The sequence below is a fragment of the Apis laboriosa genome, unplaced genomic scaffold (assembly GCF_014066325.1).
Source record: "Apis laboriosa isolate Shangri-la unplaced genomic scaffold, ASM1406632v1 scaffold68_cov148, whole genome shotgun sequence".
NCBI lineage: Eukaryota > Metazoa > Arthropoda > Insecta > Hymenoptera > Apidae > Apis > Apis laboriosa.
The window spans coordinates 6,832,225-6,857,824 of record NW_025224135.1 but is presented as its reverse complement, the minus strand read 5'-3'; the positions used below and the strand labels follow the sequence as shown (position 1 = coordinate 6,857,824).

Sequence of the window (25,600 nt, the reverse complement as noted above, 5' to 3'; positions counted from 1 at the left end):
GCTTATGAATATTTAACGAATGGATTAGAGGAAAAAGAGAATATAGAGTGGAGATGGAAGATACATCGAAAGGAAAGAAAAGAAAGGGGAAAAAAGGAGGTGCAGACACGAAGAAGGAAGGCCGTTCCAAATATTACGTATCTTTATCACGGGAGTGCATTAGCCGGATGATCCAACTAAGGCGTTAGTTTATGAGCGATGCACACCTGTGGCAGCGGTATGTAACAAGGATGAAGAAAAGCAACGGTATCGGAGCGGAAGGTGTTCATAATCGTGACGTCGCGAATGTTCATAATGCCATACACGGGGCAAAGAGGAAACTTGAATGGGAGCTAATTCCTGAAGCTGTTGCCTTCTGTTATGGTCCAAGTGTTCTTTATGGCGAGCTGTATGGAATGGAACTGTTTTCTCGGGATCGGTGCGCCCGGTTGCCGGGTTAAGAGGTAAAACTGGTAGAACATGGCGGTTTCGATGAATGAAGAAGAGACCTGGCTGGAAAATCGATATCGCAAAAAAGATATCGGCGGATAGCCGGCCTTCCTTATCGTCGTTTCTTGGGATCTGATGGTTACTGGCAGGTGCGCAGGACGGGATGGCTTTTTTTCGCCGGTGCTGATTCGATGGTGACAATTTAATAGATAGCGATAGGTACCGTTGCGTGACGGTACTTGTAAGGAATCGCATCGGTTTTTGAGCCTCGATCACACTTTTATATATGTATTTTGATCATTGCACTATTTTTCTTCAACGGCGTTCGTAAGTAATTTCACGTGTACAAAAAATAATATATATATATATATATATATATATATATATATATATATTGGAAATATTTGTGACCAATTTGAAATTTATTGATTAAAAATGTTAATAGATGGAATATTGTACGATTTTATAAGTAGTTTATGTAATTTTATTTTACATTGAATTAATAGGAATATCTGTAATATGAATATTAATAGACATTTGCACAACGTTCTAAAATTACAGGTATCGTTCTATCTAATATTAAATGTTAAAATATTTTGTTATTTTGTAAGAAAGTTGAATTATAAAATACATTGAAAATATAGAAATATTTATATATAATCTCACATAAAATTACGTAAACTGATTCTAAATATCAAATGGAAATTTTCAGTCAAATAACGGTTATAGTTATTAAAATTTCAAATTAGTTATGATTAGATATTTATACATCTTATTTAATTTATTATTCTACGTCTAATTTAAAATAAAGATTTGCATATTACATGTAATTCTTTAAATCATATTGAATCGAATTGATTTCATCTATGCCCACGTTCAATTCTCGTTTCTATTATACCTGTGTACCATTTTATCTAACATTCCATCTGTAATTTGAAATCTAAAAAAATCTAAAATTTTAATAGCGTACATTTCTCGATGTAAGCTCGGTATCCTCTTAACATGTTACAAGTATCGCTTCCTTCCATCCACTAGAATAAAAATACGATTCTATTGCAAAATTGAAACAGTCAGAATCAATTCCTTTTCTAAATGTACATTCTCTTGTTGTACGCTCTAAAACTCTAATCAACAATATTCACGAAACGCGAATCAAAATCAAAGAGAAATAAGATCGGAATGAAAAATTACTTCCTGCTTCGTCTTCGTTTCCGATCCAAACCGATACGTTTCCTCGATGTCCCTGCGCCTTTCATTTTGCCCGGTTGTTAACGATTTCCAGTAGCAGGTGAATTACGATCCGCGAACGAAATCCACCACGACGACGACGACAAAGACGACGTAGACGAGTCTCACGACATGCGGCCCTCCAATCAAGAGGAAACGTCGCGTCGTGGAGACGAAAAAGGCGGATACGGGAGAGGAGAAAGTAAAAGGCGGGAATTGGCCAAGTTGGGAAGGGGGGCGCCTCCATCCAAGTTTCTGAAAACGATCAATAATAAATTAGTATGCTTATGGATCGGTCGTCATTTGATGATCATAAATAATAATCTTTGGATTATTTGGCCGACTCTATTTCACGGCTGTCTTCCGGCACGAATTCTAATGCGGTGGACACAATGTACATTTCGAGAAGTTTCACAAGTAAAATTGTCCACCGTGGAGAAGTTGGCTATTTTGAAATGACAAAATAGCGGGTGAATAGCGGTACGTCAAAAGTGGTGGCAGCCAGCTACAACTAATTTGCCCGACAATGCCGGCGCTGAATTTGAATATCGTTTACCCGGAATTACGCCTCTTCCTATGCGATTCCAAGCTTTGAAACCCTCTACCTCTTGGAGGGAAGCGTGTCTTTGTATGGTAAAATCGGTGCATATATTTCGCACAAGGTGACGGAGTTTTAGAGGGAAATACCACGCTTCCTTTATTCTTTTGCGCGTGATAATGGATGCGAGAGTGGTGAATTGTTGAATGCTGAAACGTTGAAAGAATTTTTCTATAGGGCAATAAGGGGGCTGTTGCTCGCTCTGTCTCTAATTATTTACCGCTGTTGTTAAGTATGGAAAAAGGTGGAACTGAATACCACGATTAAAAATGCGCGATGTAAATCTTTTCCTTCTTATTCGATCGAGAGAAACGATAACGTTCCACAACAATTTTCGAATTTTTGTATATCTTTGATACCACGTCCACTTCTCGCGTATTTTCATATTTGAATTTTTCATAAACGAAAATAAATACACCTTATTTATTTAATCTATTAAATCAAAGATTAAGAGATAGAAGTACAACTAAAAATTTATCTTATCTTTTCAAAAATCAATCAAACATCAATATATTGAATATATTAAATATATTATCGCTATTTGCGCCTTTTTATTTATTTATTTTTAAATATATTATATTTTAAATATAAATATATTATATTTTAAATATAATATATTATATTTTATTGCGCCTTTTTATTTCTATCATTAAAAAATTCTAAGATACCAAAAGAAGATCCTCTTCGGAGTAAACTCTCGAAATCACAATTCCATCTCTCTCGAATCATCCTTTTCGCCGATCATCCCAAATACACCACAAATACGTACGCCGCGCTCTTCGGCTCCTCTTGGCGAGCGATCGCCTTCCGCAAATCCGCTAACGAAATAAAAAGGCGTCTGCGTACGCGCAGCTGAGGCCCGCGTGGGTGTGCGGATCTTTGCGGCGCGCTGTTGGAGGGCAGAAGAAAATGGCACAGGTGGAACGGTGGAACGGAGCCCTTGGCCCCTACGGGGCCCCTGAAAGGCTAATGAAAATATAAGTTGCGCGCGATAGATTTGAAATAAAGGGCGATGGCGGGGCTTTGAGGCGGGGATCTCCGCCTTGAATTAAGTATTAACTAATATCAGAGCGGCCGAGGCATTCAGGCCAAGTTTTCGCCCTGTTCATTGAAAGAGGCCGAGGCTTCGATGGAGGATGGAGCGAGATGGAGGGAGGGGATACAGGCAGCGGACGTCAGGGAGCGGTTTCAGGGAGGCCGGTTGAAAGAGCCGCTGAATGAGGGATGTTGTCGAGGCACGGGTGGAGGGAGGCCGGTCCAGTCAAGCCTCGGTTATCTTCGCGAATTAATCGATTTTGAGGGGGGAGGGTTTTTTTTCGACCGCTTCCCGGACGGGATCGGGCTGATTAGAAGTAAATTGTTTTGTTTCTTTTTTATTTTTTCTCCCTTTTCTTATTCGCCTTTTGATACCGAAAAGACGAGAGATCTCTACGTCTCGAATTATTAGATTTATTATCGTGCAGTATCGAAGTATATACACTAAAGATGAAAAATATCGAGATATCCTCTCCAATTAGTTAATCGAAAAGTTAATCGAAGTTTCGTGGATCGTTCGCTCGAAGTTTGTTAAAATTCAAATATGACGGGAAAATGAAAATTCTTGTCGATTCTTCCCGCATAAGCGCGCGCAATTCACAAGGGTGGCACACTCGTGAGCTATGCACGTATAACCGTCCAAGCCACGTCTTGCCCGCGCTATAAACTAATACCGAAGTTAAATGAATTCGAAATGATCGATAAACTTTATCATTGATCAATTAAACTTTGTACCGTGTGAGTGACGTGCGCTGAGACAGACGGGAGAGGGTGGATACGGAAGGGGCGGTTTATTTAATGAACGCTAAATGCGGTGCCAGAGATGTCGACGACAAGGGCGATGAGGGGTGTGCCCCGCCTCTTCATTCGCCTTCTTTTTTTTTTTTTTCCTCACCTCCCTCACTCCCCCCCCCCTCCCATCTCTCTTCTATGAGCCAAGTTTAAATTACAATTTTTTTTCAACGCTGGTCGAATAATTTTCCCTTAATTTTTTTTTTCTCTATCTAATTCCCTCGATGGCTCTTCGAGAGCGCATTTTTGTTTTGTTTTTAATTTGAAAGTTTCTCACGGAAAAAAATACTTTATTTTAATTACCATTTCATAAATAGTTTCGATCAAATGTTAATCTCAAAGTCATAACTTTGAAGTTAAGTAGACTTTTTCTTAACACACGAACCTTTCCGCTTAACAACATTCATAATTCATGAACGTATCAAGGGAAACATTTCATGCAATAAAAAGTTCATTATTTTAAGTGATTACCTTTGAATGCAGTAATATAAAGTAAGTGCGTGTTCCTTAAATATACATATATATATATATAGTTTGAAATACAAATGAGAAATAGGATTACGTGCCATATCTGCATCAATTTTTCTTATTTTTAACATTAATTATTTCCTGCAATATATTCGTTATGTCATCCCTTCTATCCTGATATCTACGTTTTCTAAAGGAAAAAAAAAAAAAAAAATACCTCTGAATTTACAAAATAGAAATAAAATTCCAAAGAAATTGCAAATCTATCCTTAATTTCATTCGAAAAAAATTACATTTCTTTAAATTATCGATTTTATTTACTATTATATTTATATAATATCTATTGCAATTTTTTTTTTTCTTTTTCTCATCGAACCCTTTCCATAAAAAGTATACAATACGAATGAAAAGGGATCACGCGCTCATACTTAAAGTTACCATCATACAAGTCTATAAAATGCTGGAACACGGCTACTGTATGGAAATAGAGGCTGTTGACAGCCGGTACACGCCCGGTACACGACATATACGGAGCAAATTCGCTGTTTACCCAGTCGACCAGGGTAAGGGCTGAGGGTCGGGGCTCGAATGAAGATGTAGCTTCGCATTAGACCCGATATGTGTTCGGTTCGCGTGAGCCTCGACGATATTCCGTGTCCGATGCGTCGCGGTACCGCTTAATACTCGCTAATAATTCCTGCCAGCATCTGCTCTTCTAATTACACGAGGATTCGCCGACGTATGCTCGGTACACATTGATTATCGAATCTCGAGTAAACAAGATTGCGGTTCCGCTGTTGATCGATCTTTGATAAACGAAGATAAATATATTTTTGTAATTATTTAATTTCTATTTCATCTTTTCCTTTTTTCTTTTTTTTTTTTTTTACGTTATTTAATTATGAGAAAAGATAGAACGAAGTACTACTCGGGATTAAATTTTCGATCGAATTAGTGAATTCTTCGAATGCGTAGATTGCAACGAAGATTATTTTATTTTTGTGGAAAGTGAGGAATTGTGATAGATATTGCTAATAATTTCAGGAAAAATTCTCAATCAAATAGGCTTGGAAATGAAATTTTCTAAAAAAAAAAAAAAAAATTTCGAAGAAATTATTTAACGCGAATTATAAATACGAAGGTTGAAATTGTTTGTGGAAGAGTCGCCAAGTTATTTCAAACTAATACAATATGATAGTGGAACTATTTGACAAAGTTGTGAGAGCCGAGGCATTTCTGAGCTATCTATTAATTCCAAGTAGTCCTTCTTGATAGAGACGTTGGCCGGAATTAGGGTGGACTATTTAAGGTATACAAACTCTTGGTTGCGTGCTGTTCAACGATATTCCGTGCCCGTATCCAAACTTGCGGCGAGGCCGCATTTAACACGCGTATCTACATATCTCGAGCGCATTCCCAACCTCATTCTCCGTATATCCATAACACAAAAATTACTCGATTCATCGAATAATAGAAATTTCCTAATATATATAATAGAAATTTCCTAATAAGAGAATAGTTTTAAATATAATTTCGAAAAGCAGAATTGAAAATCGATGAAAGATTCACGACTGTGAAACTACCGATTGATCGTCAATCACATACATCTCAAAGTGTAAATTAACGAAACTAAATATTGCGAAAAATAAGAATAGTCGTATAATATATATAAACGAAACTCTCGACATAAATAAACGTACGAATTTATAACTGCAAATTGGTTGCAAGAAAGCCTACACTCTTGAATATAGAAACAACTAATTCTATGCAAAATGCGTATAATTAATCGAATAAAATTCCAAATATAACTTTCGAATGCTATTATCAAATAAATTTTTCATCCGTTGAACGGATCAAAGATTAACAAAGCAAAGTGGAAACGAGTGAGATTCATCTGTCATCGAAGTAGAGCATTTTCATTTGTGTATATAAATGGAAATCTAAATCTTTTCCAATAAAATCTTCTTCGAATAAAATTATAATATAATGAATCGAATATCGTTTTATTAATTTAACCATAATTATTAGAATCGATATCGAGAAGATCTCTCTCTTCTCGAAAACTTATCGCCTCGATTCCATTCTAAAACATTCCAACACGCACGGCATATTAAACAGAGCAGCGAACAAGTTCGCTAAAGTAAGAGACGGTTACTCCCATAAACACTTATATTTATGATTAACATGGCCACGTTTTGATCACCTAGCTCAGTGATCCTCAACTTGTTTTTGTAAAACCTCGGAAAAAAAAGACCCAGAATATATATATATATATATTATTTTCTAGCTAACAATTTCTATTCTTTTCGAACATTTTCTTTTCAAACGTCGTACAGAGTTGGGATTCTTTTTATCAGAAATATATCAATAACTTTGAAATATTGGAATCGATGTTGGGTCTCGACTCGAAAAATTGACTGGGAGACCCTGGTCTAGCGAGTCGTCTCCCATCGGTATGGAGAGGAAACCTAAGCGTGCCTTTTTAATTGTCAAACGTGTCTCGAAATGAATATATTAAACCGTGCTCGTATCTCGAGGGTGTTATTATTGCCTGCGTTCGAACAGTTTGCCGCAATTATACGCATTTTATTCGCAGTCGAGGATTCGCGTAATCACTCGATCTGGGCTGCGACGAGCCACTATAACCGGAACGGGGACGGAAACATGGAGAAAATAAGGAACAAGCGTTGCGTATTTTGTTCGCATAAGAAAGGTGGTATGAGCGAAAGATCAGAGCAATAAGATCAGGTGTTTTAGTTTAGTGGATAGATCAGTTTATAAATACTGTTGTTTTTTTTTTTGCTTATCTGTTTCAGTCAAGGATGATAAAATATGCTATGCGATAATATTAAATTTTGATTACACGTAGCACATGTAATTATCTCATTTGCATCGTGTTGTTTGTTAAATAATTAAATGGAGATAATTTTATACACTCGGTATTTCTCTATAAAGTTTGTTTACGTTTTTGAAAGAAATATTTTTCATTTCGATGCAAATGCGTTGAATCTAATTTCCATAAGGAAAAAAAAAAAATTAGTGTTTCCTCTCTTTTTTTTCTTTTTTCTTCTTTTTTTTTTTTCCATTTTCTTGATAACATTATGTTACATGGCAATTAAAAGTTATTCGAGGTAATGAGATACAGATAATAAATTCCAGAATGTATAATTGAATTCAATGTGAAATAAAATATTCAATATGAAATAAAATATGTATCTTGTATCCGGCTCTCTCTTTAAACATTAAAAAAAAAAAAAAAAAAATAAGCTGTTACGATGATAAATATTTTAGATAAATTGTAGATAAATTGCGGCCGATTAGATCCTATTTACGTAGAAATCGAGGATATAATAATTATTAATATCGTGTCTTTTACCGTTGTAAAATCGTTCGATGCAATTAAATATAATTGGATATTTCATAAGTTGCAAATATTATATATCCTGTTAGATATAGTTCACGTATATGAATCAAGAATGAAAGCTACGATGAGTCACGAATTAAAATTTCAAAGAGATAAAAAAGGTCTATATTCTTGGGATACCAATTAGCGAAAGTATCTGCTCCTTTCGATACCGTGGCGGTCATTAATTAGAAAAATTTATAGCCGTCAAGGTAGGATTATTATGTGACAAAAAGTCTCACGTACTGAAATAGCAAGCATATGACTCATATCACTTGGAATACCAGAGTTTTTGAGGAGACAAACAGATATTTCTGTGTGTTAAATTATTTATAAAAGTCGTTCCAATTATAGGACTATTAAATTTTTATAATGAGGATATTTCGGATATTAAATCCTTTCCTTTTAATTTTATGTATGCGTACGAAATATTTATTGTTGATAAAATAATATACGAATCATATCAAATCAATTAAGAAGGTATATATTTAGAACACGTTGACATTCATTTTCATTGATCGATCAAATGCTAAAATTATCGATTAGTCATATTGGAGGTATATGATTTGCTATAAATATAAAAAATTCTTTAATTAAAACTGTTAATTAAAAAAGTCATATAAAAATAATAAAAAGGATAGATTTTTTTTCTAAAAATTGATTGCGCACATTGATTTTAATCTTTAATTTTTTTAATGTTCTTGATAAAAACTAAATTATATATTTATTTATATAGTTAAATACCTCAGATATAACAGATGAAATATAAATCCAATGATTTCATAAATTACAAATGATCAGGAATTATAAAATGAAATTTTATATTTTAAGTTTAATACTACGAATATTAATTTGTATAACTTTACTGCATAATAGATATAAATTTCGAATAAAAATAAAAAGTGAATATTGAGATAAACATGATAATAAATATCAAATATCATTTTAAAATTAACAGTTTCGTTAAAAGATTTTTCGGATAAGCAATTGATATACCGTAAATTTAATCCATTTATAATTATAAAAGTATTTCATTTCGATACAAACTTGAGTACAATTTTTCACTATCTTTTCTTATTCATCACACATTTATTTCAAGATTATATACTAATCGTTGACACGTAGAATTTCCAATGCTACAACGTGTGTTGCACAAATAAGGAAAAAAGAAATTTTGGAAATATTATTGAATATATATTTTGGAAATACTTTCTTTGAATATATACTTATTTAAAATTTGTTACTTTTTTTTAAATTTAAATTTATCGATATGAAATAAATTTTTAATTATAATGTTTCATATATAGCACTTACGTAAATATATTAAATCTATTTCAAATTGTGAAACTAAAATAAATAATACGGTAGTTTCTAACTAATTAAAATTAATTCAGTTCACCGACGGATCTAGTATAATATGCGAAATTAAAATTTATTACGCTTTGCAATCAAAACGTTCAAATATGATAAAAATAATCTAAAATAAAATTTTTATGAGGAATTAAAAAACTTTAATTTATATAATTGCTTTTTACGAGCAATATAATAAAGTAATATAATAATATAATAACGAGTAAAATAAAGTAAAAAAAAAAAAAAAAAAAGATTTTTAATAGAAAAATGTTAAGATGAAATTATTAGAGTACTACTAAACAATTATAAAATTACTGGATATCTAGAAAATTATTAGACCCGAAAGAAAATAAATCATCTCTTAATATGAAATATTTTCGATCAATTCCTACAAATATTCATAATCGCCGATATTACAAGACAAATCGATACATCGAGGAACTTAATAAGAAAACGTATTAATTTATCGCAATCTAATTTTTCAAATAAAACATCCATGCACGTTCCTCTACGGCTTTTTCAACATTCAACGAACAACGACCTCGGTATTGATTGTCTCATACTTTAATGCCTTAGCTATTACCGTAAGTGGTAAAACGCCATCAATTACAGGTGAACATTACGTTTCTATTCTCCTTTAACCAATTTCCCTTCCCTTCTTCGTTTAATATCTGCCAATGATTGAGCAAGCTGCAGCTGCTCTGAATTTTCGACGTGTACCACGTATGCGGCTCTGATTGAACACGAGTTTGACGTTATCATTCGAATGCTTCATTTTCTCGCGAAACAGTTGCTTGAAATTCAGTACAGATCTTGGATCTGGTTCAATATGATACGAAGCGGTCGACATTAACACGAACCAATGTTCCACGAAATTTTTCCCGCTACTTTGACCTTTCAATGTATTCCATTCATGGAATAGTACGTGCATATAATATTCAAATGATATATGAACAAAAATATCTCCAAATATATCCAAATTTATTATCACGCCCAACTTTTACTCTCTACGATCGATATTCATCTTCCTTAACCGTTCCCATAACTAGAAGCTAAGCGTCAAACGCTTCTTAACACTTCTTAACACGAGATGTCTTACGATATCGATTCGTATATCAAATCTTGGTTAAGAGCATTTCGCAGTTCAAAACTACTATTGAACGGGAGAAAAGAGAAGAAACAACTCTACGTCTTCCTCCACTCGAGCGCCAAAACCGGCGCGGCGCGCTCGAAAAGCGAAACTTTAAACCGGGCGCTTCTTTCCTCCTTCCTAGCAGAATTCTCCGATTTCGAGGGGATGTTAGTCCTGTACACCTGCAACACCGACTCCTCCTCTCCTCCCTCCTCCCCCCCCTCCTCCAGCCCCCCCTCTCCAGCCGCGATCGCCACCCCAATCAGTTGGCTCTCTCCACGTTCTCTCCGCTGTCCCGCAGCCGCCGCGGATGTCCGTGTAGGTGTTAACGCCGATCGCGCGCGTGTGAACAGGGCCTCGTATAATATCCGAGGGCCGGGCGTCGGAGAGAGTGTCGGTGTCGGCATGTCGGTTGCGTGGGCGTGCGTTTTATATTCATCGCGGAGGTATCATTTTCACGGGAACTTTTAAAAGAAACGTGCGCGCGCGCGCCAACTCGAATAAATAATGCCGCGGTGTTAAACTCTTATCCGAGGTCGCCGGCCGGTGCGCATAAATAAGGCCTGCGTGTAAAGCGCGCCATCCTTTTCGCACCTTCTCCCGCCTCCCTTTCGTTTCGTTCCGTGTCCGCTTACCAGAGGCGCGGCTGTCTCTGTCGCCAGCGCCACCGCATAAGCGCGGTATCCTTCTCCTCTCCTCGCTCTCGTTAAAACCGAGAGCGTGAGTTCCGTTTCTCTTTCTCCTTCTACTCGTTTCCTTTTTTTTTTTTTTTTTTTTTTTCCTCCTCCCCTCCTCCTCTTCTTTCGAAGAAGAGACGAAATTTTGATTGATTGATCATCGGACGTTTTGATGGAAAAACGTTTCGTTTCTATCAAAAGGGGCGGCGAATGTTTCCGATTTATCGAAAGGAGGGAGAATTTTCGGAAAGTGAGAGTAAAGTTTTAAAAGAATGGAAAAGGAGAATAAATTAAATTTTATCTTCTCTTAATTTTTATTATTATATATATCGTTCAACTTCGTTTTTCGTGTAACGTTCAGCCTCTTTCTCGGTTTATTTCTTTTTTTTCCATTGCGGAACAATTTATACGTTTTATTGCCGAGGTAGATGCACGTATTCAAGCGGGGCATATCTAACATGGAATAATTTTCAAACTTGAAACGAAAAGGTAGCTCCAAGTGGCGAGTCAGGAATTTTGAAAAGCGGGCTTTTACATTTTATATATGCATTTCTCCCGTTCCTTCCATTTGTTTCAGTGTTCTTCCAGTGTGCAGCCACGTCCGTTCACTCTTTTTTTTTCACTCTCTCTCTTTTTTTTTCCTTTTTTCTTTTTTCTTTTTTTCTTTTTCTTTCTTTTTTATTTCTATTTCTCCGGCTTTTGATCCTTATATTTCCATCATTTCCTCCGTATCATCGTTCGCTTCTCACGTTACTTTTTCAATGCATCTGCATCCTGCTGCTTCTGCGTTTCCCTCTCACAATTACCGCCCCCTTTCGCTCCATTTCAGTTATACATTCCTATCTCTCTCTCTCTCTCTCTCTCTCTCTCTCTCTCTCTTTCTCTTTCTCTCTCTTTCTCTCCATTCCCAGTCCACAGTTTCACAGACATATTTCTGCTCCACTTTTTCATTCATTTACACTCGTTCCTGCTCGTCGATTTTTATCCCGGACGGTGTACCGGTCTATTCACCATACACCGGGGTCTCTTGTTGCTTCTCTCGTTGCTCCCAGAATCCCTCGATTTTTTTAAATTACCGCTTTCGCGGGAAAGGAACAGGCATTCCTTGATATTTTCCCCGGGAACAACATCAGGATTCAAGGTGAATGAATTTACATTGAATATTTTAACAGTCAACAGTTTTTATCGTGCGCGGAAAAACTTTTTTTTTAACAATAATAAGACGGAAAGAACGACGGAAAAACAGCCCGCGATGCGTTTGCAATCGTTTTTAATGAACATGAACTTTTTTTTCTTTTTTTCGAAAAATATCATGTCGCGAATTAATATCGAAATATACCTAATTGTAAAAAATTTCGACGAACGAAGAGTTACAGGGATAAAGTTTTTCTCTAAATTTTGTATTAAATTCACGATCGAACAATTTCGAAATGATAAACTTCTGAATGTTGAAAACATTAACCGTACAAATCTAAATTATAAAATCTTATCCTGTTCGCGTTAACTGAAACCCAACGTTCGACCGATACGCGACAACCTTTTCTAAGTGTACCACTAATTCATCGCAATCTCTTCTGCGTAAACGTTCACGGGCAAGGAACACACTTCGAAAAATCTCGATCGAGTTCAATTAATTATTCCTCCTTGGAGAGAGTGGCCAAGGTCGCGATTATCTTCGGTAATCGGTTGGTGGCAGGATGGCGGGACGCCAGGAGGAGGAGCGCCAGGGGGAGGCCAAAAATGTCCCCGAAAATTAATCGGGATGCATAACAATTTTATCGCGTCCCCGTGTTTATTGGGCCTTTTTTTCTTTCTTTTTTTTTTCCCCCCTTTTTCTTTTCTTTCTTTCTTTCTTTTTTTTTTTTTGTGCTCTGGCCAACTCGCTGCGGTAGAAAATGTAAAAATTTCGAGCGGACATAATGGTCGGCCGAGTACGGGAATCGGGCAGAATCGTTAAGTTATGGGGCCCATGGAACCGGACGTTTTTCTTTTGTCTATCGTGTTGCGCGGAGAAATGCAGCCCGGAGAGATAAGGTTCGTTAGTGGGCGAAAGGTTAAAAATAAGCCGGCGCGGAGGGCAGCCCGTCATAAATCTGGCAATCCCCGGTGAAAAGCCGACTCTCACCCCAAAAACAGGGATACATCCTTAGCGAGGAGACGAGTTCGTTCGTCCCGGCGAATTCGATTCTTTCTCTCTTTTTCTCTTTCTTTCTTTTTTTTTTTTTTTTTTTTTTTTAACGAGCGCAGCTTTACGCACGAGCCGAATTTTTTCACGGTGTTTTTGAACGGAATTTCGTTCGTTTTAATATTAATTAAGGGGGGACGAACGCGTCTCGGTTTTTCGAATTTCATATTACGATTACGATATAATCGAATTATAAAAATATTCGTCATCCTGCGTTTAAAAATTTAAGATTTGGAAATTTCAAATCGAAGTATCGCGAAATATTATGAAGATTTTGAATCACGTTTTTGAAAATGAAAAAAATCGCGATCCGTAGTTTCGTAAGAATAAATATATTTCGTATATTATTATATTTGTATATTTAATTATTGATCATTGAATAATCGTTTTTACAAATTTATATCGCTTCGTAATCAACGATTATTAGTCGCGTTATAATTATCGATTCTTGCAATTTTCCAAGAAGAATTGTCTGAAAAACTTACCAATAATCCCCTTCTCCCCATCCCCTCTCGAAGTTGCCAATCCTATTGGAAGGAGAACTACTCCAGGATATTGACACGTATAATGCAATTAGCTGGCCGCGATCTCGAACACGCTTCTGGTGGTGGCGAGGGGAAGGTATTCGAAGCTGGATAGGGGGAGGATCGATCGTACCCTCGCTGCCCAATAATTGTAATTAGTAATCAACACCATTATGCGCCTACGGCCATCGGTCTCTCCCCCTAGCAGTCGCCATTAAGGCGATTGTATGATTTTCTTACAAACTCTCCTCGTTCGCATATTTCTTTTCGCCTGTTTAACCGTGCCCTTAAGGGAGAGGGGGGAGAAAAGAAAAAATTCTTTGACGATTCTCCGGCCCTCGGAGGGGGATGGAGGGGGTAGCTTGGTTTTTATCGAGGAAGCGAAACGCGTTCGGCCGGTATAAAAAGAAAAGGGGGGAGAAAGAAATTTTGTTGGGAAATGGAGATGTTGGCATCGGAGGAAGGGACCAAACGAGCAGGCAATTAAAATGAAAATCCGATTAGCATTTGAATTTGATGTAAATGAATTGAATCCGATGAAACGAGCCAATCAGTTGTATGATATTTTTATAAAATTTAAGGATTTGGTAAAGATTTGGTGAATAATAATTGTAATTTCGAATGCGACTACTGCTGCAATTTGCATTTTCGAGCAAAATATTTCTTAAAACGATCCTTCGAGATTCTTCAAGATGAAAAAAAGATAGGCTCCATCGAACTGGAACGATTTCAAGACTCGATTCCACCCGGATGACCCTGAAACCATTGCAAAAATTAATTACAAATTTGTACCGATAATGAATGTTTCTCTCGGAAAATATGCCATGTCATTTACTCGCGTTATGCTTCATTGCTGTCATAACGAAGGAATTAGGAATGGGTTACCTATCTTTCTTTACACTTCTTTCATTACAGTTTAAATCGGTCTACGAATTATTCACACGATTTTTTCCTTCGAACTTCGATAATTCTCCGGAAACGTGATTTTGCCGTTTCTTTTTATCCCCGAAAAATCAATGATTCGAATCAAATCCGATGAACACAGCACAGTTTTCATTCTTCTTCTGAAAGATTTCTCAATTGTACAGATCAATTTAATCCAAATATAAATATCCACGATACTTAACATTTTAACTTTCGTCGTTTTAAAATTTAAAAAATAAATAATTTAACATCACCATCTAATAATGCCGCTCTCCATTGAAATTTAATAATTATTCGAGCGAAGAAGAATATTGAAAAAGGAAAAATTTTAGGAAACAAGAGAATCATTGAGGGAAAAACCACGGGTTAATCTAAATTTACAAACTCCCCTCTTCCCCCTCTATCCGCTGCTGCTTCCATAAAACAATCCTCCGTAGGAGGGGGGCAGCACGAAATGATGTTGAATTTTTCAAGAACGAACAACCTTTGCTTTCAGAATCCTTTTTTCCTCCCTTATACCAGGCCTCTCTCTCTTTCTCCCTTTCTCTCTCTTTCTCCCTTTCTCTCTCTCTCTCTCTCTCTCTCTGTGTTTCTCTCTTTCTCTCGTTATTACAATACAGTCTTTCACAAGGACACGATATCCACGGCACAAAATAGCTTCTCATCTCCGGAGGAAAGGTAATTTTCCTTGCTCCCTCCCCTTCCCTCTCGGTCCTCTTGGTTTATACAGGAGCGCCGCTATAATTACGCTTAGTTTTAATTAACTTCGCGTGAATTTAAACATTTATTTCGGTGGATGAGTAGAGGAACGCTGTCTCCTCGCTTCGAAACATCCCTGAGATTGCTGACAAGGGGGGTGGACTCGGGTCCCTGGAAACGTCTTTGTCCGTGGAAAACGTTTTTGGGAACTTTCTCAGTCCGGATTCTGTAACGATTGTATCAATTTCCTTGGTAATTCAGATGTCCTTTGTTTATCCTATTAATTGATATTTATGCTTTCATCATCAAGGATGATCTTAAATCGAATGTAAGTGTATAAAGTTCGAAGATTATGATTACGCATTTGAAGAGTGTTTTAAATGATTTTATACTCTATATTAGTTACGCTTTAGGAATAATATCGATGCAATTTCTTGTAGTATAACTATTTTTGTTTGAAGAGAAGAAAAGGTGCAAAATTCAATTATAAATTAATGGAAATAAATTACAAGAACGAAATATTAATTATACAAAAGAAAATGATGTATTTAATTAAGATTAAGATAATTAATGATCGAATAATTAATAAATAATTATTGAAAATTATTCATATAAATTAGTCTTTTTGTTTCGCTATATTATTCTATTCCAATTCATTTATTGTCATTCAAATCACGTGTATTTATATATCTCGATGTTTATATCATCATTTTCTTTTTATATTCTCCAGTGTGATCGATGATTGATCTACGTAACAGGAAAGTATATGAGAAATAAACATTATTTTCTAAAAATTTCAGCAAACTTGAAAAAAATAATAAAAATAAACATTACATAAATCTACTACGTCTAAAATAAATATATTCTATATAATACTATCTATTTAACGATTAAATAAAAAAATTACATATAAAAGAAAAAAATAAATGAGACAAGACTCGAAAAAGTCTCTCGCGATAATATACAAAATATTATCCATACAACCATATTGCACGAATATTAAAAAAATACCGAACCAAATCATCACAATCTCAATCACTGAAAGCTCTCAAACCGTCCAGTGTTCCGCAAATAATATCCCTAGAAATCGGATTGGCCTAATTACGCGCCTGTTATTAATATTCTTGGCATAGGCCCGCAACCACGCGGTCTGATTATTCCCGAAAATTATCGCGCGGTGTCCAAACGTCGGTAGAGGGAGAGAGAGCCGAGATCTGGGCGCATGAGTCCGGCGAATGCCATTATTTCGAGGCCGACAGACGTGTCTGGCCCGGACTTAAATGGGCTTGGACAATCGGTGGCCCATTAGCTCGCAGTCCGCGCCATTAAAATCAGACACCCCTCCCCTTCTCCCCCTCCCCCTCCTCCTCCTTCTCATCCCCCTTCCCGCCTCCTCGAACCGCTGGTCTCGGGCGTAATGCTAAACTCGTTACCAAAATTTTCGGAGCTGATGTGCCCAGCCGCCCGTGAGGAAGAGGCAGCGAAGGGGACAGCCCGGCCAAGTGGACATCAACCGGAGTGGCCGAGAATTACCAACCGAGAATTCACGAGAAAACGACGATCCGTTCGATCGATGGACGGATTTGATTAATCGAGATACGAAATTACTTCTTCTCGAGATTCGTCGAGATTCGAGCTTAAGAAAAAGATGCCGCTCTCCTTTTGCGCGGTATCGTTCTCGTGAAGGGAAATATAATGCTTTGTGTTCTATCACGTTCGTGAAAATTTTATTTTCCAGCGAGCATCCAGCGATAGATGGAATATTTATTAGAATATCGTGATACATGATTTTGAATTTTATTATATACTTGTTATACTTTGTTATTATTTACTTGGTTTCCTCTCTATTGTTCGAATATTGCTTTCTTTCACAAATGAATCTCTGTTTTTTGAATTCGAATTCATAAAAATATAATAATTCAAATTACAAGTATATCTTTCAGACATTGTCATTCTTCGTCTTCATATTATATTTATTCTTGATACTTGATTAACGTATCAAGGTGTAGCGTAAATTTTACGAGCAGAAAAGAAAAATATTGTCGCTCGTTTCGATCGAAATTCGAGCGAAAACTGGCCAAGAGAAAGGAGGGTGAGTAGGGAAACTCAGGGAGGCCTGAAAAGCAACGAGCGAGCGTTGTAGCGGGCGGAGGAGCATTACGGACATTAGATTGGGACACGAGTGCAATAAACCTATCTGTATAATCTGCCCTGCAGGAATTAACAGCCCTCTGAAGGTAGCCACTAACGAAGTAATTCACTGGATGAACGTCGGGGATGGTGGGGCGAAAGGAGCACGCGGGGGTGGAAACACCGAATCCCAGTGTATATAGGACGGTCCAAAATTGAGATTTAGATCGAATCGCTGCTTTCAAAATTGATAATGGACGGTAGATAATTGATAGGGTGTCAAAAAAAAGGAACATCTGCGATCATTTTTTTGAAAATAATTTCGATCGAAATTCTAATTCTACACGGATTTTCTCGAATCGGAAATGAAAAATGATAGATTTACATAAATTCGTTAACGATGTTAATGATGATTGGAATATGATTAATTATATTTTAATATTTTCTAAGACTCTTGTTAATTTTATTATTCGATAATTATCGAAATACAATTATTTCTTGAAAAAAAAAAAATATGAATCAATGGATCCGAAAATATGTGAATTAAATAAGTGCGGAAGAATAAATAATAATTTTTTTTCTTTTCGCGAATACATTCTTTTTGATCAAGATATTCTAGATCATAGAGATAATGGCAATTATTCTTTTTTCTGTAATTTTGAAAATAATTGCGAAGACAATGATGTAGGATTTTGTTACATAAACGATGATCCATTGCACGTTATTTGAAAGGGATTGTAGTAGAATTGGAATCGAACGAGAAATAGAGAGGGCAGGTAGATATAATAGCCACAGGGAGCTGGAAATGTGGGTAATTGCTGACTTAGAGCCTGCCATTTTCCTCATATAGTTACAACCGCGAAACCCCCTAGCGGGCCACAATTTATTTATGTCGATACTTTCTTGATTTGTCGACTCCTGCCGCTCATTTATATCCTCCTCGAACCAACCGTATATACATTTCGCTTCAGGAACGTGTTATTCGTCCGTCCAACTTCCTAAGTTTCGTACATGTTCTCGGCCAACCCCTCTTCTTTCTTTCGAACGAGAAGAATATATATATATATATATTTTATATTTATAAGATCAATCAAAGAAATGTAGTTTGTACTATGTGAAATTTATTTAAAAAATTTATTAAAAATTAAAATTTATTTTAATTAAAATTAATTTCATTTAAAGGGTTAAATGTTACATAATATTGCATCTCTCGGTTGAATGAAAGTAACTCTGTGTTATTTTCTCTCTCTCTCTCTCTCTCTCTCTCTCTCTCTCTCTCTCTCTCTCTCTCTCTCTCTCTCTCTATCTATCTATCTATCTATCTATGTATCTATCTATCTATTTATCTATCTATCTATTTATCCATATATATATATAGAATAACATAGAGTTACTTTTATTCAACCGAGAGATGCAATATTATGTAACATTTAACCCTTTAAATGAGATAAATTTCACATAGTACAAACTACATTTCTTTGATTAATCTTATGAATAATTTATATTTATATAAAAAGAAAAAATATCGGATTAATTATTGGCAAAAGAATAGAATTGCGTCGATCTGATTAAATTTTCCAACTACAAAGTATAAGCTATTAAGATTATCATCGACGAATCGACGGGACAAGGAACAACTAGTTAAACAACCGTCGTAACTTAGTAAATTATTATCCTGACGGAGTATATAACTGATCGCCCTCTATTCCCCCCCTCCCCAATTTTTCCAACCATTTGACACGCGGTGGACGCCGAAGCAGAGCCAGGTTTCTGGTTCCGTCATCGTGGTTATTAGTCCGTGAACGAAAGGGTTATTATGAGGCACGGGTTATCTATCAGTTGGACAAGGAATTAGGCGTGTCAACACATCGGGCTAATTGATTATTGCGACACGACAGGAGCAAAGCGCCGCAGGCCGCACGATCATCAGTCATCTCGCCAAAAAGACAACGTTGGGGAAACGTTCGAAAACGTTTCTCCAACCCGCTATAGATAATGTTGCCAGCCACGTGTCCGAAGATTATACTCCTCGAAAGACGTTCGTCATTTATCTTGCTGTTTTCCGGAATAGGCGATGCGTGTAACAGTCGATGAGTATATGACTTTATGACCATTTCAACCGTGCCGACCCGACGATGAAACGTATTTTCAACTTAAGACTTTATCTCCTTTCCGTTTTAACACTATTACGTGTTAGAGGACATTATATAGAGGACATTAATTATCCAGATAAAAATTTTTATCGATTTCTTTCTCGAGGGAATTTTGAAAATTTTACGTGACATTTTTGTATCACTTTGTATAATACGGATGAGATTATTAATAACAAGTTCTTTTCTTTTTTCTTAACGCAATCCTTAACGTAATTTTTAGTCGTATGTATATCACGATTACACGATTTGTATTCTAATAACCGCTACACTCATCGCAGTACAAATATCGCAAAATATTTACAAATATTCACTGCTACGCAGTTACTAGTAATCAAAAGATAAGCTCAACTCGTAAAGTTTATCCACGAATTGCGTCTAAATGCCAATTTCACGTTCTGACGACTAACCATAACCATATATATCGCAAATATCGATGGAGATCCGGAGTATCCATCCATAAAAGATAAACTTGGATAATGAAACGTATCCCTTCCCTCCGAGGGACAGAGGTACTATAACAAAGGTTTGGCCGCGAAAAGTTTGGGAAGAACTTTAAATATTTTTACTTTTCGATGGTCGAATGCTGGGAACAAAAGAGGGAAGAGAGCGCGTCGAAAAAGAGAGCGGAAGGGGTGAGCCTGGTGAGCGCGCCGCGGCCACCGATCCCACCGATTCAATTTAAATTTCATCGAGTTTATAGCCCGTTCCGCTCTCCCTTATTCGGTATAATTAATTTTTCAATCGGGAAATGAAGAAGCGTTTTACGAGGCCGATGGATTAGCGGCCTCGGTTACGTCACTTCCGAGGCAGCCAATGGAAGTCGGCCGTGCAGCCTTCGGTTCCCCGTTTTCCAGAGGAGAGTTCAGCTTCGCATAAGTTTACGAGCGTCGACGCTTTGCTCTTATTGGCAGATCTCTTCTCTGTACGCGGCTCGTAACGCTTCGCCTTTACAAATCGTGATAAAGGCGGACGTTACGCCTCGACGTTCTTCGACGATCGGTTTTACGGGGCCGGGATGCTTTACGAGCTCACGGAATTCAACGACGTGTATAAACCGGAAGGGAGGAGGAGGATATATGAAGATATATACATATATATATATATATAAAACGATGGTGGACAACGAAGCCACTTTGGAAGCGAACGAGTGATTGTACGTTGGAAGTTTTTTCTTTTTTTTTTTTTTTTTCGTTTCGAAGGAGATGTTCGAATTCCACGGGGATGGAATTGTAGAGGAGTGATATTTTTATGAGGGGGTTTTAATGGTATCATTTTAATGGTAATTTCTAATATCGAGCGAAATAGAATAAAATTCTAGATTTCTGTGCCGATATTTATAGCATTATTGAAGAAAATTATTGAGATGCTACGGTATTTTTCTCTAAAAGTCGAAAATTTCGTAATTTTTGTTAAATTTTGTCGTTTTCTGGAAGATTTTATTTTTCTTTTTAACAAAATATTTATTGTAAAGTATTAATTATTATATTCTTGTAAAAATACTAGCTATAACTAATTATATTGTTGCATTGGTTGATAGACATTTTTCCATAAGTGTGATTTTATCAATAATTTTCACAATAATTTACACAAAACTAATAAATTTACTTAAATAATATAATATTCTTGTGATTTTATCAATAATTTTTATAATAATTACACTAATTGATTAATTTACACAAAAATAATCTTAAAGAATCAACTTACTTAAAATATTCTTGCGAGGAGCGAAGAGCGACACGTCCGTTTAGCTCCGTATACGAAACACGACTGCGTAAATCGATATTTCGAATGTAAATAACAAGCGATATCGTCGTCGTTTCCCGTATCGCGATTCATAACATTCCATATTTTGATTTTCGAAGCCCGATAATATTATTATCGGAAGGGGAAAAAAAGTTTAGAAAGTGTACGAAATATTTTCAAGTTTACGTTTTTTTCTTTTTTCTTATTATTGTTTCAACAAATAATATCTTCTATTGACGTTGAACAAAGATATTATAATGTTACTACCTGACTTCACAATGGCAACGTTGAAATGGTTTTATGAAACAACCATACCTCGAACATTTTTCATCCGAAAGGCAACAAGTTTCACTTTCAGTCAATCGTACATTTTTCTTTTTTTTTTTCTTCTTTCTTTCTTTTCCCGTGAAAGCGGATCAACAAAGTACTGCAAAATTTTAGCGTAAGAATCAGTTTCCGAGGAGCACGTTATATAAGTCAAAATTTATTGCAGCCCTAAACGGTGCCGTCAAAGGTAGCAGTCCGTGGCATCCGGTTTTACGATCCGGAATTGAATGCGTAATTTACAACGTCCTCGCGACAGTGCAGCCCTGACAGCGAAGACATATTTTTTTCGCGTGGTTTTTCATAATATTTTACCTTAGTGGACCTTAAATCTGTCGGAGTCGACCGACTTTCAAGGTCACCGTTCGATCGTCCCCCTTTCTCTTTCTCTCTCTCTTCAATATTACTTTTCCCCAAAGATTCCCCGACGATCGATCCCCCCGAACGTAATTCAAATAGGATTCCACGACTGGTCTTCGAAACTTTACTCTACCTAAGATCCTCATCGATTGACAAGAACAATAAAATCGTAGAGACTATAAAAATTATTAAAAAAAAAGAGAGAGAGAAAGAGAGAGAAATTTGTTGAAAGAACCACAACCTCGTAAGAAATTATAATCAAGAAGAGTCATTGCGAAGTATTTTATCAAACAAGACGAGTCACTTACCAAAAAATCCCACAATCCTCCAAAATTTTACTACTTACTCGATACTCGAAATATATAATTCGATATCCAAACATTAAAAAAAAGAAAAAAGAAGAAACGAGCGTGTCACTTTCAACGAACGAAATCCTCACCGAAAATACCTAAATCGAAAGAAACCGATAAATCCCAGACCCCTAAATCTAAAAAGAGGGAGAGGGCCCGAATCGCTATAAATCACCGCGAAACGTACCATCAAGCATCACCAACGGGCAGTGGTAGACAATACACCCCCTCCCCTTTCCCTCCTCCTCCTCCTCCTCCTCCTCCTAGTCCTCCTTCTCCCCCTCCCCCATTCGCCATTCTTCCATTTCATCGAGGATCCCCAATAACCGGAAGCTTTACGCGCGAATCGAGCCGGGGCCCCGCGTCCTGTTATCCCTCCGTTCCGCTTTAATTAAACAAAATATACCGTATTTGCATAAGGCGCACGCACGCGGCCTCTCTACGAAGCGCATAGTTAACTCGAAGATATGGCGGACAGCCGTAATATACGACGGACGAGGACGAAGAGAAGGACGTCGGGGCCCGGAGAAGGGAGGAGGGGAGCAGCGAGGCAAAAGAGAAAAAGAGAGGTGAACACAGGTGAAACGAGGCCCGAGATATATATATATATAGAGAGAGAGAGAGAGAGAGAAAGAGAGGGAAGGAAAGGGAAAGGGAAAGGGAGAGGGAGAGGGAGAGGGAGATTCATCTCTCGAAATTGTATCGGCATCTGTATGGCCATTAGCATACTGGAACTGACGTATCTCGAAATGTTCTCATTAGCCGAAATTCATGGGCGGCTTCTACGCCCTGGGCCCCTTGGGCCTCGAGGCCCTCGGACCTACAGCCTCGCCCAGGACTGACCCGACAGTTTTGTAAGGTTAACCCGGTAACTAACCTGACTTAACCCAACCGGTCGGGGAATGTTAATGGCATCCGACTTATTGACGAGGCCGGCCCTGGGCCGTACGGGGGCCCACGCCATCCATCCCCCCCTGCCCCTCTCGTAATTACGTAAACCGAGTTTACGAGCTCACGTGACATCACAATGGCCGGATGAGCGAGAGCGCCGCTTTTGCTGAATCGATGGGGGTTAATAACGAGGAGGAAGGGGTGATAATGACGCGGGGATTATTGTTGGGAAGGATTGCCTCGTCGTGGCTCGTGTCTCGTAAAAAGTACCGGATGGGACTGGCTCCTCTTTCTTCGATATTAATTTTTTCAGTACGTTGTTCAATCGGTCAATTTGTGTTTGCTTTTGAAAGCGAGATTAAGGGGAGTGGAAATTGTGGAGTTGCTTATCGAGACAAAGACAAGTGTGTAAGAGAAGAAGAAGATGTTCGATCGAATGATCGAAAATTGAATTGAAAAAATATTTCAAGGAGGAAATATAATATGATTAGTTGATAAATTAAGTAAGTGTGTCAGAGTATATCGATATAAAGGTTAAAGACGAATGATAATTAAAATAATTGACATGTGTATAAATCATTTATTAATTATTTATGCGTTGCGTTATAATTTAAAAAAAAAATATATATATATATATATATATATATCGCATAAATAACATTTATAATCAGTGACTGTATCACGTAAGCACGTGTGCATGCATTTAACGTAGATATTTAATGTAACGTATGCATGATATTAAAGCGCGATCATTGCGAAGTTAGTTCAATAAAAATAGAAATAATATTTATTCGTATCCTACAGTTCGCAAAGCATATTATTATTCCATAACGTTTTACGTATGGGTTTATTCAGGTAAAATATATACTTATACAGTGATGAAATATTCGTTTAAATTTAATATCGAGATAAGAGCACCAACCTCATAAATGCAGCATTTAAATCACCCAGTACATTAAATTCAATATTACAAGCATTATAGCATGCTCGAGAGGCATATGAATAACGAGATAACGATCAATGATTACAGAGTTACCGCCTTGATGAAAATGAGTGCATTAATAAAACAAACGGCTATTATAATTCATATTCATGTCACATATGTACAGGTGTGCAATATCGAAACTATTGCCATTTAGTCGTTGCGAAGAAGGTTAAGAATAGCTTGTTCACTTATAGCATTCTTCTGTTATAACAATTATAAAACTCATTTATTACATTTTACGTTTGTCAAGTCATTATAACGCAGGTGTTAAATGTAATTTTTACGAAGAAGATTATGCGGCTTTATAGCGATAAACCTTGTAATATTAATTATAAAATTAATTTGTTAAATATTGATTTTAAATGCCTTTCTTTATGACTTCCTTAATTTAAAGTTACAAAAATCAGATCCAATCAAAATTCTTTTCTTCCGCGGTAACTAATATTCACCGATTCCAATTTAAAAATATTTCAAACTGGTGCACGGCTAATTCAAAAGTACATTTGCAATCGCGTTTTCTCGACACTGCGAAATAGAAAATAACAGATTTCCACGTTGAAGATAATAATAAAATTAGAGAAAAACAGATCCAATCAAAATTCTTTGCGGAATATACATTAATATTAATTTAAAAAAATTAATTTATTATTATTCCAATTCCAAAAAAAAACGAAAAAAACTGCCTAATTCAAAAATACATCGCAAAGTTTTCTCCGAGGTTGCGTGAAATAAAAAAAAAAAACAACAAATTTCCGCGATTAAAGATAGAATAAAATTAGAAAAATTCACTCGATAAGATTCGATAAGATTTCGAGCAAAATTTTCAGGATCCAAAAAATTTCAACTCGTATCAAAAGTGTCAACGAGAGAGAGAGATAGATAGATAGATAGATAGATAGATAGATAGATAGAGAGAGAGAGAGAGAGAGAGAGAGAAAAGAAACAAACAAAACAAAACGTAAAACGACTCCACTACTCGCCTCTATCATCCACATCCCATCTCGACCGCACTTCCTCCCATTCACCTCGCCGAGCCTCCACATTTCCTCCGCGCGGTCATCATACCCGCGAGGAAAAGGGATCCTTCGTACGAAGCGGGAACGATGTATATAGCAATACGCCAAGCGGAGGAGCCGTGGCCGTCCAGCAAATCATGCAGACCAGATTGTTGGCAGATCCTGTCAACGAGGACTTACAGTTACGCGGCCGCGGCAAGGA

The 25,600-nt window shown here is 36.7% G+C and overlaps 1 long non-coding RNA gene across 1 annotated transcript; it reads right to left on the bottom strand.

Moving 5' to 3' along the window:
* Nucleotides 1-1,272: 1,272 nt before the first annotated feature.
* On the bottom strand, nucleotides 1,273-21,472 carry LOC122718832. Its single transcript, XR_006347467.1, has 3 exons — nucleotides 21,434-21,472; nucleotides 3,024-3,220; nucleotides 1,273-1,911 (listed from the first exon to the last, which is right to left on the bottom strand). It is a non-coding gene; the product is annotated as an uncharacterized LOC122718832 (long non-coding RNA).
* Between the last annotated feature and the right edge of the window lie 4,128 nt (nucleotides 21,473-25,600).